The sequence below is a fragment of the Neolamprologus multifasciatus genome, chromosome 9 (genome assembly GCF_963576455.1).
Source record: "Neolamprologus multifasciatus chromosome 9, fNeoMul1.2, whole genome shotgun sequence".
In the NCBI taxonomy this organism is placed as follows: domain Eukaryota; kingdom Metazoa; phylum Chordata; class Actinopteri; order Cichliformes; family Cichlidae; genus Neolamprologus; species Neolamprologus multifasciatus.
In genome coordinates, this window is record NC_140447.1 from 11719832 (window position 1) to 11736702 (window position 16871).

The window sequence follows — 16871 nt, forward strand, 5'->3', positions numbered from 1 at the left end:
GGTCTCTCTCCAGTGTGGATGAGCTGATGTTGTTTTAGTTTAGACTTCCAGGTAAAATCCTTCCCACACTCGTCACAGGTGTTTTTTCTCTCTCTCTTTCTTCTGTGAGGTTTGTCGGCCTCCTGAGAGCGCTGACTTCTCGGTCCATGTTGGTCCTGCAGTGACAGAGATACAAACAGAGGCAGTGAGTGAAATGCATTCATTGAACAAACTGAAGCTTCAAACTCCCTCCATTAACACCAGTTTTAAACCTGAAGGTGGAGTGTGGAACCAAACACCTTAAAGGTCTCTTATCCCCACCTACTGGTAGTAGTAACACATTACATCCAACCTGGTGTTAGAGATAACTAATGACTGTTCAAACACTCTAAAATCATGCCCATCCCTCCTGCTTGTGCACAAATATTAATGCTAACACACTCAGAATAGTAATAAATGTTTACCAGGTCTGTACTTTTTTATATTTCCTGTTGCTGTTTTCTATTTTCTATTTCTATAATTGTCTAATTTCTTCAATAATAATAAATCAAATGTGACAATTACTAGCTTGGTTCAGTGAAGGATGATGTCAGAGTCTGACTGTAACCTGAGGTTTTTTTTTTACTTTTAATCCCTACCTAAAAAAAATAACATTTTTGATTCAAAGACTGCAGTAAAATCCTCTGCAGGTTAGTGCAGGACAAGCAGGCAAGTTTACTGTACTGTGATGGATTTAAAGTAATGAACAGTGTGTGACAGGTGCACGGAAACTGTGGTGCTCATGTCAGAGTTAGGTTACATCAAGTGTAGCAGAGATGCACTTAAACTTAAGCTCATGATGCTGACATTCATTCACTGAGCTCCACCCACATACCAACAGTATAGTGTCTAATATAAAGACAGTGTACTGTCAGTGTAGAGAATGGAAATCAGCCAGGACAACTCATGAAACATCTGCTGATATCTGGTTGAATTCACAGAGAGCAGCAGGTCAGCTGATCACAGCCTGTACATTAAGAAAATCTACTGGAGCTCTCAATAGAAATGATTGTGAGCTGTGATTCTTTTCCCCACACTGAGCCACTACAGCTGATTTTAGGGTTGAGTCCAGATGAATCCCACTTTAACATCTTCCCTGCCCATTTTCCTCTTTAGAGGCAAAGTCATGTAGGCATTATATACATTACTTTTACATTACATTAATATAGCACAAGGTTCCATTAGTTTAGCATAAAATATATCAGTACTTCAGCTTTTAATGGAGTATTTCTTAACACTAGTATCTGTCACCTTCTTTGTCAAACTCATTGTTTTCTCTGCAGTGGCTGAGCTGAGTCCAAGTAGCTGAAATTTCCTCTGCTGCTCCGTCAGACTCTTCTCCTCCTGCTGATCAGCTGGGACACAAAACAGATCTTTGTTAGGCTCCAAACTGCACTGAAGAGTCAAAGTGTCTCATATGTTCATCTGAGAGCACAAACAACAATTTTAGCCTCCCTGGGTGGGCAACTTGTTTAAAACAGACCCAAAAGGTTTGAGCACCGATACCAAATTCAGCAGTATGGCACACCAGTACCAGGAGAGCAATTCCTCTTTAAAAAGGCCCTGGCAAAGAACGAAAACAGAACAATCGATGGAGCTGCATAAACGAGTACAGTGTTTCCCAACCACTGTGCTGCGGCATATATACGTGTGCCGTGAGAACTGATCAGGTGTGCCGTGGAAGATTATCCTATCTGAGTGGGTTTAGAAAGCCATGATCTGAGTAACTCTCATCACTCAGTCACACTCCGATTCTCTACTTGTATCAAGTCCATTGCACTACTTTCAAGCATTCTGTTCTCTAATGTGTGCCTTCCTCCTCTTTGTATGTACTCCTCTTATATAGGGATGGGTATCGAAAACCGGTTCTTGTTGAGAACCGGTTCCCAGTGTTTCAATTCCTTGGAATTGTTTGCCATTTTTGCAAACGATTCCCTTATCGATTCCAGTCGCCCCGAATGACGTCACCACGTCGCGGAGCGTCATTTACCTGGCAGGAAACACGGCGCCTAAGCGGCTCAAACGCTCAAAAGTTTGGTTTTGCTTTACGAGAATGGATGACAACAGGGCAACTTGCAATACTTGCAAAGTAGATATTTCATTTAAGGGAGGAAACACTACAAATATACAAAAGCATTTGCTCACAAAACACACGATGACCTTAAATGAATGTCGTGTTTTTAATTCCGCTCCGGACTCGTGAATCTCAACCCAGCAGCAGCGGTAACGTTTGCACGTCCTCTCCCGTTAATGCGGCAGGTAAATAATCAACTAACAGTACATATTATGTTAGCGCGATCTGCCTTATTACAAAACCTGCCATTACTGTGCATTTAGGTGACCATGATGAGAGAGACAGACAGAGTCTGGCTCAGATGCTGGCAGTTCTCACTGCAGTCTACCGTTAGCGTCTCCTTTCAGGCCAGGATAGACGAATGTCACCGAGCAGTGACTAAGTTTGTGGTCAAAGGTTTGCACCCATTTGCCACAGCAGATGATTTTCGGTAAGTGAATGTGTTTAATTGTAGGCAGGGACATTACTGGATATTCTTGTGTAATTGCTACAGAATAATTGATGTTATACTTTGTTATTGCTACAGAAGAATATTTATTTTATTATTTTACATTTACAATTTTTTTTTCCTGGGGACCCTGTGACACCCCATTGAAGAGCCGTAGGCTGTGGATCTCTTAAGATCTCACTGTTGGGTTTGTAAGGCCATGTTACTCCTAAATTTCTATCTTGTTCAAAGAGAAGATATAAAACAAAGTTCTAAGCTATTAGACCTTAGTGTTCTCCTTTTTTAAAAAAGAATCGATAAGAGAATCGATAAAGAATCGAATCGTTAAACAGAATCGAAAATGGAATCGGAATCGTGAAAATCTTATCAATACCCATCCCTACTCTTATATGTTATTTATTCTTACTGTCTTACTATTTATATTGTTTTCCATGCACAGTTGGTGTGGAGCACCCACAATTTAGTTGAATATGTACAAAGACAATAAAAGACTATTTTATTCTATTCTATATATCTTTGTTCCTCCATTTCAGCTTTAAAAAAATCTGCAGTACATTTAAATGCGATAAGAACACAGATCCCCTCTTAGGGTTTGAGGCTGTATAAGTTTTGAAAATGCATCTCTGGTATCTCTGGCCTATCATTATTATTTTGCTAACAGTTAATCGGACTCATTTACTGAATACTGATCAGAATTGATCAAATCATCTTTGAAATGATTCTAATAACAGGCGTCTCAGAGTGAGGCCGGTTTTTACAATCACATGCCCTGTGGGACAACACAACTTTGCGCTGACAAAGGCAGCTGTGTTTTAGCCTGGAATACATTTATTTTTATATTTCCCATAAATGGATTTCATTATAGCACTTTTACCGCCAACATGTTGGGATTTTTTGTAGTCGGAAGTGACCTTATATGGATGAAGGGTGGCGCTAGCTAGCTAGCTTGGATAGCACGCTGCATTCAAAAACTGTGCAGGTGCCACAAAGTGACACAGAGATGCTAACTAGCGCTTAGTAACAGACTAATAAAACAACAGAAACTCTGACTACACTTAGCTAATTTAAAAGCTTTCTTCTAATAATAACACTGTTGTCTTCTCAGTGTTTCATTAGTATTTGTTGATATCTTCTTGTAAATTAGTTTATAGCAGGTTGACTTGATGTAGAGGCTTTTTCTTTCAACAGGTCCACAAATAACTGACAACAGAGACCGAGGAGAGCAACAGAAAACTTCACTCAGGAGCTAAATTCAAGATTGACTGAACTCAAATCAAAGTTACCTTAGTGCTTCACTTTAGATGAGGAAGAAAAATAAACTAAAACACAAACGCAATGAAGCGGGAACTCTGCGGCTTCTTCTTCTTTTGGGTTTTTCTTTGGCGGTTAGAGCTTTAACGTGCATTACCGCCACCTGCTGGACTAGATGGTTCTTAAACTAAAACTAGAGATTTAAAAGTATTTTAGTAAACAATAAAAAAAAAAGTCAAAATGTTTCCGTGTGTAATATTCATGAACATAAACATCAGATGGCTTCAGCTTACCCTTACCCCCATTTATTTATTGTTTTGCTTTCTGCACGCCGCCACAGTAAATAAGTATGTGTTGTTTTGCCTGATTTAATAAAGGTTACACGGACTCACTTCTCTATCAGCAGATCCAAGTGTGACATTAGCCATAATTTCCCAGGAGGGTACTTGGGTTTGGAGTCACAGCAGTTTTCAGACTAATTAACTGGCTTGAGTACAGCCTGATAATTACAGGCATTCAAACTGTTTGCTGATGAACTTTGGAAGTAAAACTATAGACAGCTTTAGAAGGTTTTTTCATAGGAAAAGTATAGATAGCTACTTGGTCCCACTCAGTAACGTTAGATCTTTTACTGGTTGATTGATGAACCTCATAATAACTTGTGTTGCTTTGCAGATAAACTCGGCCTGGTTGGTGCAAAAAAGTCATTCATTTGCACCATGAAGCCATGAAATCTCTGAATAACAAACAAACTGGAGCGTGAATGTTTCATAGAATTTGTCAAACAAAACATTGTTTTGTTTTTGTCTGTGGATCGAAGCGCACACTTGTGAGTCCTCAAAAGTTACTTATCAATCACTGATCACTTTTCTAAAATGTTAGTTTATGATAAGATAAAATAAGATAAGATAACCTTTATTAGTCCCACACGTGGGAAATTTAGAAAAACACTGGAATAAGATAAGAATAAGATATTGTACGCAACTGTACACAATAGAATAGAATAAAATAAAATACTATATACAGTAGAATAAATAGAATACAAATGCTATATACAATTGAGTATCATTTGTAAGACTTTTGAGACAGATTTCTCTCCACATAAATGGCCAGTGTTCCCTGAATGCCTCACATACAGCTCCTTTTTTTTGTTTGATTCCATCAGAATTATTTTCTAAAGGCCTAGAAAGATGCCCAACGGATTTACTTTACCAAGTGGATCATTATGGCCTTGCCATATTGGTCCATTTGATTGACCTTTATTATTATTATGTATTTATTTTATTTTATTTTCAGCTGTTACAGATGGGACAGACATGACTGGGGGACATTAAAAGGAGAAAGAAAGAAACATAGAAAGAAAGAGAGGGAGAGAAAGAAAACAGAGGGGAAGAGGGACAGTGAGAAAGGGCACTTAAAAACAATCACCTGGATCACCTGTTGAGAAAAGAAAAAACAGAAGAGACATTGGAATTACGCAGAGAGCAATTAACTGGAAAGACTGTAGATTTTGACCAGTTTATTGAAGTTTATCAAAGTAATCACCCAAGAGAGATTGGCTTGTGAGTTTTGGAGAAAAAGCAACACATCGTCTGCATAAAGACTGATCTTATCTTCTACATTCTTGCATTTTATGCCCCTAATTACTGTAATTGCTGCTGCTAGTGGTTCAATAAAAATTACAAACAGTGAAGGGGAGAGTGGGCATTCCTGCCTGGTGCCCCTCAAGAGACAAAAGCTGGAGGATGTTTGGTCATTTGTTCTGACACAAGCTGTTGGGGAATTATATAATATTTTTAACCAGTTTATGAAAGAGTTTCTAAAACCAAATTTGGTTGCAAGTAAAACTTTCCAGTTCACTCTGTCAAAGTTCACTCACTTCTGCTGGAAAGCCGTCTGGACCTGGAGCCTCATTATTGGGCATTCTTATCAGGGCTTCCTGGAGTTCACCTGGTGTGAGCGGCAAATCCAGTGCCATTCTTGACTGTCTAGTAATTTTGGAAGAGTTATGTTGTCCAAAAACAGATCAATATCATTTTTAAGTGGGCTTATTTGTGGTGAGTATAAAGTTTCATAGAAATCCCTAAAGATGTTGTTTATTCTTTCAGGGTCATGTCATATATTATGTTCCCAGATAAATCTTCAACAGCACATATAGCTGTTTTTTCTTTATTTTTAACTGGTTAGCTTAGAATCGACCAGATGTGTTACTGTATTCAAAATTTCGCAAGCAAAGTCTTAGTATTTTTTAAATGGCTCTACAAGAAATAAAAAACACGAGATGCACAGGCTGCAGTTTTAGATGAATAGTTGTTTAGAACTTTATTATTTACAAAAGTTTTGCATAATTTTTTTTTAAAATTTATAATTTATATTTGCATTTCAAGTTATGAAAATAATTTACTAAACTTGTTAGTACTTTTTACAGTGAAAAGAAAATATAACTACTACTAGGATTTTATGTGTTTGTGTGATTTCAGACCAGTTGTCTTAATACAGTTTGTCAATGAATAAATAACTGTAAATTCGGATATGTCAGGTTGTGCTGAAAAAAAATGATGCCGAGAAAGACGAGGTGAAAAAAAAACTAAACAAAAACAATCAAAAGTAGCCAAAAATGGCCAATTATATTTTGGACCTCAAAATATTAACCCAACAAATCATGAAAAATTAGGTTTAAATTATTGTTTGTGACAGTACATATTTATTTATTATAAAGGCTATATAGCACATAAAATACAAATTCACACATTTTATGTAACAGAAATGTTTAATTATGTGGGCTATAGAAAATAATTAAGTTATAGACCATATTTATATGAAACATATACTTATGCATTAACCATATGTAACACCTGCATATGTGTTTAAAACAAGGCTTTGATTTTGCCACCCCATTTGATTTCCATGCCACCCTAGGAACATTTCTCTAGATCCGCCCCTGGACCTGTCCTGGACCAGCAACACCAAATCAGTGACAAAAAGAGCTCAGCAGCAACTGAAGAAGGTGCACATCCAAACCCATCTTTAACACCTTCTACAGAGGTACCATGCAGAGCATCCTAACCAACTGCATCACAGTCTGGTATGGAAACTGCCACGCGTCCAACCGCAGAGCCCTGCAGAGGATAGTGTGGACTGCACAGCGTGTTATTGGCAGCTCTCTACCCAGTCTACAGGTTATTTACACCTCACTGGGAAAGCCACTAGCATCATGGCTGACATGCACCACCCTTCCCACCAACTGTTTACCACCCTTCCATCAAGAAGACGACTCTGCGTCATCAGGAGCAGGTCAGCAAGATTGTGCAATAGCATTTTCCCCCAAAGCAGTTTGACTCCTGAACACCATGGTTCCCTCCTCCACACTGAACTCTCTTCTCCACACACTTCTTGGACTACATAATTCTCTCCTCTAATTATTATTACTATTATGATGTGAACATTTTGTGCACTTAAATCTTACTGTGTTAATGACCCCTGCATCAGCACCATGTTTGGAATAGCAGTGGAGAAGACATAGACTCAGTGCTGCAGACGTCTGAAAAAGAAAGCTTCTAGAAGAGTAAAGACTAGCTAGAAGAATGAAGATTTACAGAGTACATGTGAAAATTCATCACAGAGCTCTATGCACTTGATGAACTGACCGTGAGCAAGTTTGCTAGTCTGGAGCATTCAGATCCACCCCAAAGACTGTTCAGTGCTCACAGAAACTGCACAATACCCAAGAGCTGCATCTGAGCCTCTGCAGGCCTTAAACAGCATGTTAAATGTAAACATTCATGACAGTTTAATTAGAAAAAGACAAAACATGTATGGTTGGTTTCGAAGGGCTGCCAGGAGAAAGCTTTTTGTCTCTAAGAAGAACACAACAACTCAGTTGAGGTTTGCAAATTTGCCCTTGAAGGCTTCTGGAGCAACATATTTTTAAAAGATGAGACCAAAGTGGAGGTTTGGCCATAATGCACAGCAGTAACTTTAGCAAAAATCAAACACAGCACAAACACCTCAAATCCACTGTCAAGAAACACGCCGTTTCCTGTCAGCCTGTGACCTACTCAAGTCTGGGCCTCTCATAAAACAATCTAATCAGCAAATAAGCATTAAGAATATATATTTATTTTTTAACATATGCTGGTTCAATTGTGGTGATTTGAGCTTGTTCTGCAGACACAAGCAATAAGCACCTTGCAGTCGACGAACTCCTCTGTATGCCAAAGTTTTCTAGAGTCAAATGTGAGGCCGTCTGTCCGACAGCTAAAGCTTCTCCTAAATTAGGCCATGCAACAGGATAATGAGCCCAAACACAGCAGCAAATCTACTGCATGGAAGTCCAGACCACAACCTGACAGAAATGCTGTGTATAAAGAAATGCTTGCAAATGTCAATGAACTGAAGTTATTGCTGCTAACTGCTGGTTCTGTAAACGACTCAATCATAGAATGATTACGGTATTGAAAAAAACAAATGTCTGAATCCTAAATTGTGGATATCCTATGGTTGTGATCTAAACTGTAACACTAAATGTGATTAAAACACTAAAAATCTGGACTCCTGGGCTCAACGACTGCAAGGATCACCAGCCCGAGGAAAACACAAAATACACATGACCCCGTAACAAAGACAATTAATTCTTGAATGAAGACATTGATCTGACTTTTTAAAATTTTGCCAGTTGTGTTTATTATTAAATTATTGAGGAAATAGAAAGGGGGGGGGGGGGGGTTGTAAAGAAGAAGGTAAAGGAAAGGGATAGAAAGGAGGAAAGAGATAGAGGAGAGAAAACCCCAACAATCCCCTCTGAGCAAGCACTAGGTGCAACAGTGGATAGGAAAAACTCCCTTTAAAGGAAGAAACCTATGACAGAACCAGGCTCTAGAGGGGGCAGTCAACTGTCGGGACTGGTTGGGGGGTGAGGGTGAAAAGAGAGAGAGGGGGGAGGGAGATGGGACAGGTGATAGGAGTTAAAGGGAGACAGGGGAGGGAGAGGTGTCAGGAGGGAAAGGGAGAGAAAGGGAGAGGAGAGGTGAAAGTTAAGATGGAACAGAGGTGGAGGAAGACGAGGTGACATCAGCAGTAGAAAAAGTAGAAAAAGTAGAAAAAGCAGGAGTGTCCCTCCTCCAGAAGAAGCGGAAGCGTTTCTTCTTCTTTTCCATGAGCTTTTCCACAAGCACTTTTTTCTCTAGGATGAGGGTTCTCAACTGATCGATTGTTTCTGTATTCTCCTGCTCAAGTCTCTTGCATGTTTTCTCCACTTCTTCTAATTTGGCTTGTTTGCCTTCTTTCTGCTTTATTTCCTGTTGTTCTTGGTCTTGAAGCAGCTCTTGATATTTGTGCAGTGTTTCATCAAGCTTTACCTGCAGCGCTCCGTATTGTTCCTGCACACCTTGGAGTTGGCACTGCATGTCTCTCTGGTTAATGTCCAGTTTTTCTTTCTCTTCAAGGATTTCTTCATTCTTTTGCAGAGCTTCATCAAGCATTACTTGCAAGCCTTCGTTGTGTTTCTCGATGTTCTGAAGCTTGCAATCCAGATGTTTCTGTTTCATGTCTTGCTGTTCTTTCTCTTGAAGGAAATCTTTATTTCTTTGCAGTGCTTTATCAAGCTTTATTTTCAGCGCTGTGTATTTTTCCTCCACGTCTTCAAGCTTGCAGTCCGTTTGTTTCTGTTTAATTTCTTGTTGCTTTTGTTCTCGAAGTAACTCCTTATTTTTGTTCAGTGTTTTATCAAGCTTTACCTGAAGCGCTTTGCATTTTTCCTCCATGCCTTGGAGTTTGCACTGCTTCATGTCCTGTTGTTGTTTTTCATGGAGGAGTTCTTTGTTTTTTTGCAGAGCTTCATTAAGCTTGATTTGCAAGCCTTTGTTGTGTTTCTCCATGTCCTGAAGCTTGAAATCCATTTCCTTCTGTTTTATCTCCTGTAGCCTTTTTTCTTGAAGAAACTCTTCCTTTGTGTGCAGTCTTTCATCAAGCTTTACCTGCAGCGCTCTGTTTTTCTCCTCCATGTCTTGGAGTTGGCACTGCATGTCTCTCTGGTTACTGTCCAGTTTTTCTTTCTCTTCAAGGATTTCTTTATTCTTTTGCAGAGCTTCATCAAGCATTACTTGCAAGCCTTCGTTGTGTTTCTCGATGTTCTGAAGCTTGCAATCCAGATGTTTCTGTTTCATGTCTTGCTGTTCTCTCTCCTGAAGGAAATCTTTATTTCTTTGCAGTGCTTTATCAAGCTTTATTTTCAGCGCTGTGTATTTTTCCTCCATGTCTTCAAGCTTGCAGTCCGTTTGTTTCTGTTTAATTTCTTGTTGCTTTTGTTCTTGAAGCAACTCCTTATTTTTGTTCAGTGTTTTATCAAGCTTTACCTGAAGCGCTTTGCATTTTTCCTCCATGCCTTGGAGTTTGCACTGCTTCATGTCCTGTTGTTGTTTTTCATGGAGGAGTTCTTTGTTTTTTTGCAGAGCTTCATTAAGCTTGATTTGCAAGCCTTTGTTGTGTTTCTCCATGTCCTGAAGCTTGAAATCCATTTCCTTCTGTTTTATCTCCTGTAGCCTTTTTTCTTGAAGAAACTCTTCCTTTGTGTGCAGTCTTTCATCAAGCTTTACCTGCAGCGCTCTGTTTTTCTCCTCCATGTCTTGGAGTTGGCACTGCATGTCTCTCTGGTTACTGTCCAGTTTTTCTTTCTCTTCAAGGATTTCTTTATTCTTTTGCAGAGCTTCATCAAGCATTACTTGCAAGCCTTCGTTGTGTTTCTCGATGTTCTGAAGCTTGCAATCCAGATGTTTCTGTTTCATGTCTTGCTGTTCTCTCTCCTGAAGGAAATCTTTATTTCTTTGCAGTGCTTTATCAAGCTTTATTTTCAGCGCTGTGTATTTTTCCTCCATGTCTTCAAGCTTGCAGTCCATTTGTTTCTGTTTAATTTCTTGTTGCTTTTGTTCTTGAAGCAACTCCTTATTTTTGTTCAGTGTTTTATCAAGCTTTACCTGAAGCGCTTTGCATTTTTCCTCCATGCCTTGGAGTTTGCAGTGTTTCATGTCCTGTTGTTCTTTTTCTTGGAGGAGTTCTTTAATTTTTTTCAGAGATTCATTAAGCTTGATTTGCAAGCCTTTGTTGTGTTTCTCCATGTCCTGAAGCTTGAAATCCATTTCCTTCTGTTTTATCTCCTGTAGCCTTTTTTCTTGAAAAAACTCTTCCTTTGTGTGCGGTCTTTCATCAAGCTTTGCCTGCAGCGCTCTGTTTTTCTCCTGCATGTCTTGGAGTTGGCACTGCATGTCTCTCTGGTTTATTTTCAGGTGTTCGTTCTCTTCAAGGATTTCTTTATTGTTTTTTCTCTGAGACATGTTTGAATCTGTAAACTGTCACTCTCAAAAGTATTGAAATTTTTAAAAAGATTTCTCTGGCGAACGTTTGAATGCTGCGAACATAAATGCTGCGAATAACGGACTAAAAGTGGTTGTGTCTCACTCCTGTTTGAGGGTTTTTTAAGATCAAAGGACAAAGTGGTCATAAGATTCTAAACGTGTCATAGTTGCCATGGCGGCAGTGTAGTTTACGTTTTGCATTTGAAAATAAACATTGGGCTGATTTTAACACCATTACAAGAAGTGTTGTTAATCATTCTTTTTAAATCATAATCAGGTTTCCACAAATTGTTTTTTAATTTAGTAGAACTCAAAATGTTTGTCAGTGGGTCAACAATTCAAAAAACACCTTCAGGATCATCACGTTATTCTTAGTACTGCATACTTGCAATGAATAAGTTCTCCTAACAGTCATCTTAAGTAAACTTTACTCAATTTTTTGTAGGTTATGAGTTTGCATAGTTTTTTGAGTTCTGGGAATTAATTAGATTTTACAGTGCAGTAGTTTGAACATTTATAATAACATTTCTGCAAACTGGAACAAACCTGTCTCCTTTTCTAGAACTGTTGCTAACACTTTTGAGATGAACATGAATCTTCCATCGTGAAGATAGAGAGTGACAAATGTTACTTTTCTTGTTTTGTTTATATCTTAAGTTTAAAAACAAAAAAGAAACTGTTGAAATTACCTGGACTGCCTCAGCCCAGGTGATGTAACATTAGCAAAAAGAGGGTTTGATGTTGCAGAATCTTTGGAGGTGTACCATGCTGAACTGAAGAGCCCAGCTTTCACCAAAGGAAGAACTAACTGGCCCCTAGATTGCCCATTTAAATCTCTTAATGCCACCTGCCCTCTCCTACATTCACTGTGGGCTCACCTTGTAGAAAAGAGTTAAGTGTGGAAGAAATGGCAAAAATGTGGAACTGAAAAGCTGAGAGAGAAAAAGAAATGATAAATAAATCAATGTGTCAAATGAACTGACATGTTAGCTGGTGGAGTCCCTGCTGCATTATATATATATCATCTCTTTTTTTATAATAAATAATCAAAAACTTTATTTATCCTCCCTGTATGAACATTCTTGGAGTCCTTGAAGTGATGTGATGTGATTATAATGGTCCAGCTGGTGTGCAGCCATCATATTAGAGTTCTCTTTCTTCTTCTGGTTTAATAAACTTGTTCTGTGATGGTGTCACATTGACAGTGGTTGCAACAACTGCACCTAAAAGGACCCTGAAAAACTGGTGCACTGCCTACAGAGTCTAATAAGTGTCACCACTGTAACCACTGCACAAATGCAATACACTTACTTTACCCTTACTTTACTTAACAGCAACAATAATAATAACAATAATATTTTAAATAATAATATAATATAACTAGTACTACTACTAATGATGCCAATAACAACAAATTTATAATAATAATTATGTAAAAACTACCAGTAATAATAACAATAATAATAATAAAACTGCTATTTATTTATTTCTGCAGTGTTAAACTCACCTTATCTGCGCCACCAGGAAGCTTTCTTTGCTTTGTTCCTCTGAGTCTCAGCTGGAGGTGAGACTGGTGCAGCAGAGGTGGCTGGAGTCCCAGGGACCACATGTTGATCCATGAGACCCTTTCGTGCACTCACACTGGAAACACAACGATAACAGAGAAGATCAGTCTGCTGTAATGCACTCAAACTGCACTCAGTGCCTCAAGAAAGTCATCTGAACCGACTGCATGAAGCTGTTGACTCCACAGAGGGAAGAAATCTACAACTTACACAGTAAAAACTGATTCAGCTCAAATATTCAGACAAATATTTACTTTCCAACCAGAAAACTGTGCATGCATGTTTATGTGTGTATTTATAAATGTACACATCAACATAATTTTCATCACAGAGCAAAGATCTTACTTTTTTAGAGGGGCCTTCTCCTCTCCAACACCCACAGTAACCTCCTTTATTATAGGATTCAAATAAATCAAAGAGCATTTGATTAAATAAGAACTGTGCTGCACAAAACAGCAACTTTTAAAAAATATATCAAAAAACATGACATATCAGGCTGTCCCTTTCTCCTTCTTAGAGTCCAGAAAAACATGTTTGCACTGGTTGCTGTTTGAGAAAATAATCTGAGTTTAAAACTTTTTAACTTGTAAAGTTTTTACAAGACACTTCTCCTTCTCTCTGCAATCTCCAACTCCGGTTTGCAAAAGTCTGAATGTGTGTGAACTTACAGTCCTCTAAATGTGACACCTACAGAACGTGTTTGAGTTAGCAGGTAAGGCTAAAACAGCTAAATCAAACATAAACATGGTTACCATAGTTATAATAATAAACTTTATAATGTGTTGCTAACATTTTGGTTGTTGTGATGATTCAAATTTGTTCAGTAAACCTCATCAAAATGAACACGTGTCGACAGAAGCATATATTTGGATCTCACATCTTCTTATTAAATGTAGCTATTGTCAAATAAACTGAAATCTGGGACTTACCCACACTAATATTTAATATATTACTTCAAATCACCAATTTAATTAATGGGTTTGTTTAAAACACAATGCACATGTGAAAATAACAGTAGCCAGCTGCTGCCACAAGATGGCAGCAAACTAAATGTTCACAGAGAGATTTCTTTACTTTGGGACATTTAATAAATGTGTATTATTACACTTGATTAAACAAACATAAAACTGGAAGAGTGGAGGACAAAAGAAGATGTTTCAGACCTACCCCCCCCCCCCCCTCCAATATCTACACCAGCTGAATAAAATCTGAAAGTCACATCTTTAAGAAACAGACAAAAGTCCAGCAAAGTCCCCACACAGGACCTGAGAGATGCATCTGAACCTTCAGTTCACTCCAAGATCACACATGTGCAGGAGAACTGAGTGCTGCTGTCAGATTTAAAAGTGCTTTAAACATGATGATACTGTCTTTGTTAAACAGCCGAACAGGTTTATAAAGTATCATTACCTAAAAATAGTGAAATAAATATCTCTAAATCTACTAAATGTAGCATTTTAAATTTGGATAAAACATTTATTTAGTGTTTCAAGTCAAAAACAAACAGAGCAGAGATACAGAGAAAGTCTTTTGGTGAAAAAAAGGAGATACTGAACGCTGAGTTTCAGTTGGGCGAATGAGGCTGCGTTGAGTGTTCAGACTGAGCAGAAATGCTCTGTGCGTGTCCATTTACATCCTTTAGATCCAATCTTGACTCTTTTACCCACTGATATAATAAATCAGTACTTTTTGTTTGTATGTAATATAATCTAAAGCACCCACAGTAACATTTTCCACCACAGGACTGCACTCTAAGGTCAGCATGGCGATGCAGTGGTTAGTTCTGTTGCCTCACAGCAAGAAGGTCGTGCATGTGAATCTGTTGTTTGCATGTTGGGTTCTCTGAGGATACTCTGGCTCCCTCTCACTGTCCAACAACTTGCTTTTTTAGGTTAATTGTTGATTCTTTTGGGAACTACAATAATCTATTGGGAATGTGATTATGAGTGGTGAACTGTCAAGTGTGTACCCTGAGTTTTACCTCGTGACAGCTGGGATACTCTTCAACCCCCTCTCCAGCAACCCTTAAGTGCTTAAGAGGAAGGAAGAAGGAAAGGAAGGAAGGATAACTACACTTTATGATCTCAGCTGTGATTATTAAAGGTTTTTGCTTTCTACACATTCCCTGTAATGGAAAGAGTAGAGGGGTGTGGTGCTTCTTCACGGCCAGAAGGAGGCACTGTCGAACCATCAAACAAAAGACCCCAGTGCTGATAAGGCAACATGCTGTCCATTACCACCAGGTATGAGGACACAAGGTAGGTGTGAAACTCATCTGATCCATCCTCAGTCGCCCCAAATGAGAGTAAATGTGTTACTTTCCTTCAAGTCCTGTCGTATTATTTTGTATGCACAAAAGTTTTAGAACAGAAATATCTTTCCCACCACCACAGCGATGACAGGGTTGGGAAGTGGATCCATCTGTGTCGTTCTGCTTCTAAACAAAGACACAAAGACAGTGTAAGTCAGGGAATTCCTTTAACATAAACTTTCATTTTGAATAAAGAATAAAGTTAGAACTGGGCCAGGGGACCCTGAATCCTTCCTTAGTTGTGCTGCAATAAGATTCTTCTCATGTCACTTTTATGACTATGTGTTTATACGCCACCCTGCATCTTATTATTAGTTATTATTATTCTCTTGCTCTCTGGCACAGCAGCCCCTTACCTGAGCCTGGTTCTGCTGGAGGTTTCTTCTTTTTAAAAGGGAGTTCTTCATGGCCACTGTGGGGTATGTGTTATTGTAGGGTCTTTAGCTTACAGTCTAAAGCACCCCTAGGCAACTGTTGCTGTGATTTGTAATTTTATTTATATAAATAAAATAGAATTGAACTGAAAATTGTAATGAAAAGCAAAACAATTTCAAACAATAAAAACTAAACTAAAATACATAAACTCACAATAGAAAGTAAGTGAAACTAGACAAAATTAAAAACAAATGAAAAAATGGAAAAAATGAAAACGCAAAACTAGAGTAACTCTGCAGTTACCCCACCCACTGTCGTAGAAGCTGACTAGTGTGAGTGGGTATCAAGGGGCAATTGAGGAGGCTGACTGTAGATGAGCAGCCTGAAGTTTAGAGTGTCATGGAGACTTAGCAAAACAAAAACACCGTCCCACTTTTAACCCCTGACTTTGACACACGTCGTCTCTTTTTATGCAACAACGTCTGGTGATTAATATACGAAACAAGACTGCCTTTCATGTGTTTCTGTTAAACTGTTTGAATTCTGTTTGAATTACGTTGTCGCTTGCAATTAGGCTGGAAGTCCCATATCACTCTCATGTTAAATCCTTACACTGGCGTCTGGTTGGGTACAGATATCAGTTTAAAATCCTCACTTTTATGTTCATATTTTTACAAGGTGAGGCCACCACCTATATCGCGGAGCTTTTTCAACCTTCAAACTCTCTAAACCGGATCCTCAGAGCCAGTGATAGTGGTTTTCTGACTATTCCATAGACCCGTTTGAAAACAAAGGGGGATCGCGCTTTTCAAACCCTAGCTCCAACACTGGAACAGTTTACCTCCCCCACTACACACCATCGACTCTGTGGCTTCATTTAAAAAACAGCTTGAAGCACATCTGTTTAGACAGGCATTTGGGTAATGTTCGTGTGTAATATGTTGTTTTGTTTGATAAGCTTTTATATTCCCTTGAGAAGCACTTTTTAATAGCTTCATGTCTTAAAAAGCGCTATATAAAAAAATTGGATTAACTTACTTACTCTGGCTGCCAGTAAGCGCCAAGGCAAACTTTCATCCCAATCAGCCTTCAGTTCGGTGCAACAAGCAGCAATGATTTAAATGCTGATGGGAGCGTTCTAATGAATCCTTACTTTGATGATGACACACCAATGATTTATGTTTAAAATGAAGTTGTTGGAGAGCCTGTGCAAATAATCTAGAAGTAAAATTAGAGCCTTGATCCTTCTGAATTACTTTGGGAATCCCGAACACAGAAATGAATTGGCTAAAAGCTTAAACTATTCCCTTAGTAGAGCTTTGGGATCAGGATCACATCCAGGTTGTTGTGCTGGTAACTACATAGCAGGGGCTGTTCAGACTTCCTGGGCTGAGAGACAGATTTAGGTGAGTATACTATGTTGACATTTAAACCTGATATTAGAGCCTGCTGCACTGGCATGTGAGATTGTAAAAATGAG

General features: G+C 38.6%; 1 long non-coding RNA gene across 1 annotated transcript; it reads right to left on the reverse strand.

Annotated features, from left to right (window-relative positions):
* Positions 1-2: 2 nt before the first annotated feature.
* On the reverse strand, positions 3-4097 carry LOC146511094 (uncharacterized). The gene is made up of 3 exons (XR_014876140.1): positions 3824-4097; positions 1270-1373; positions 3-155 (listed from the first exon to the last, which is right to left on the reverse strand). It is a non-coding gene; the product is annotated as an uncharacterized LOC146511094 (long non-coding RNA).
* Between the last annotated feature and the right edge of the window lie 12774 nt (positions 4098-16871).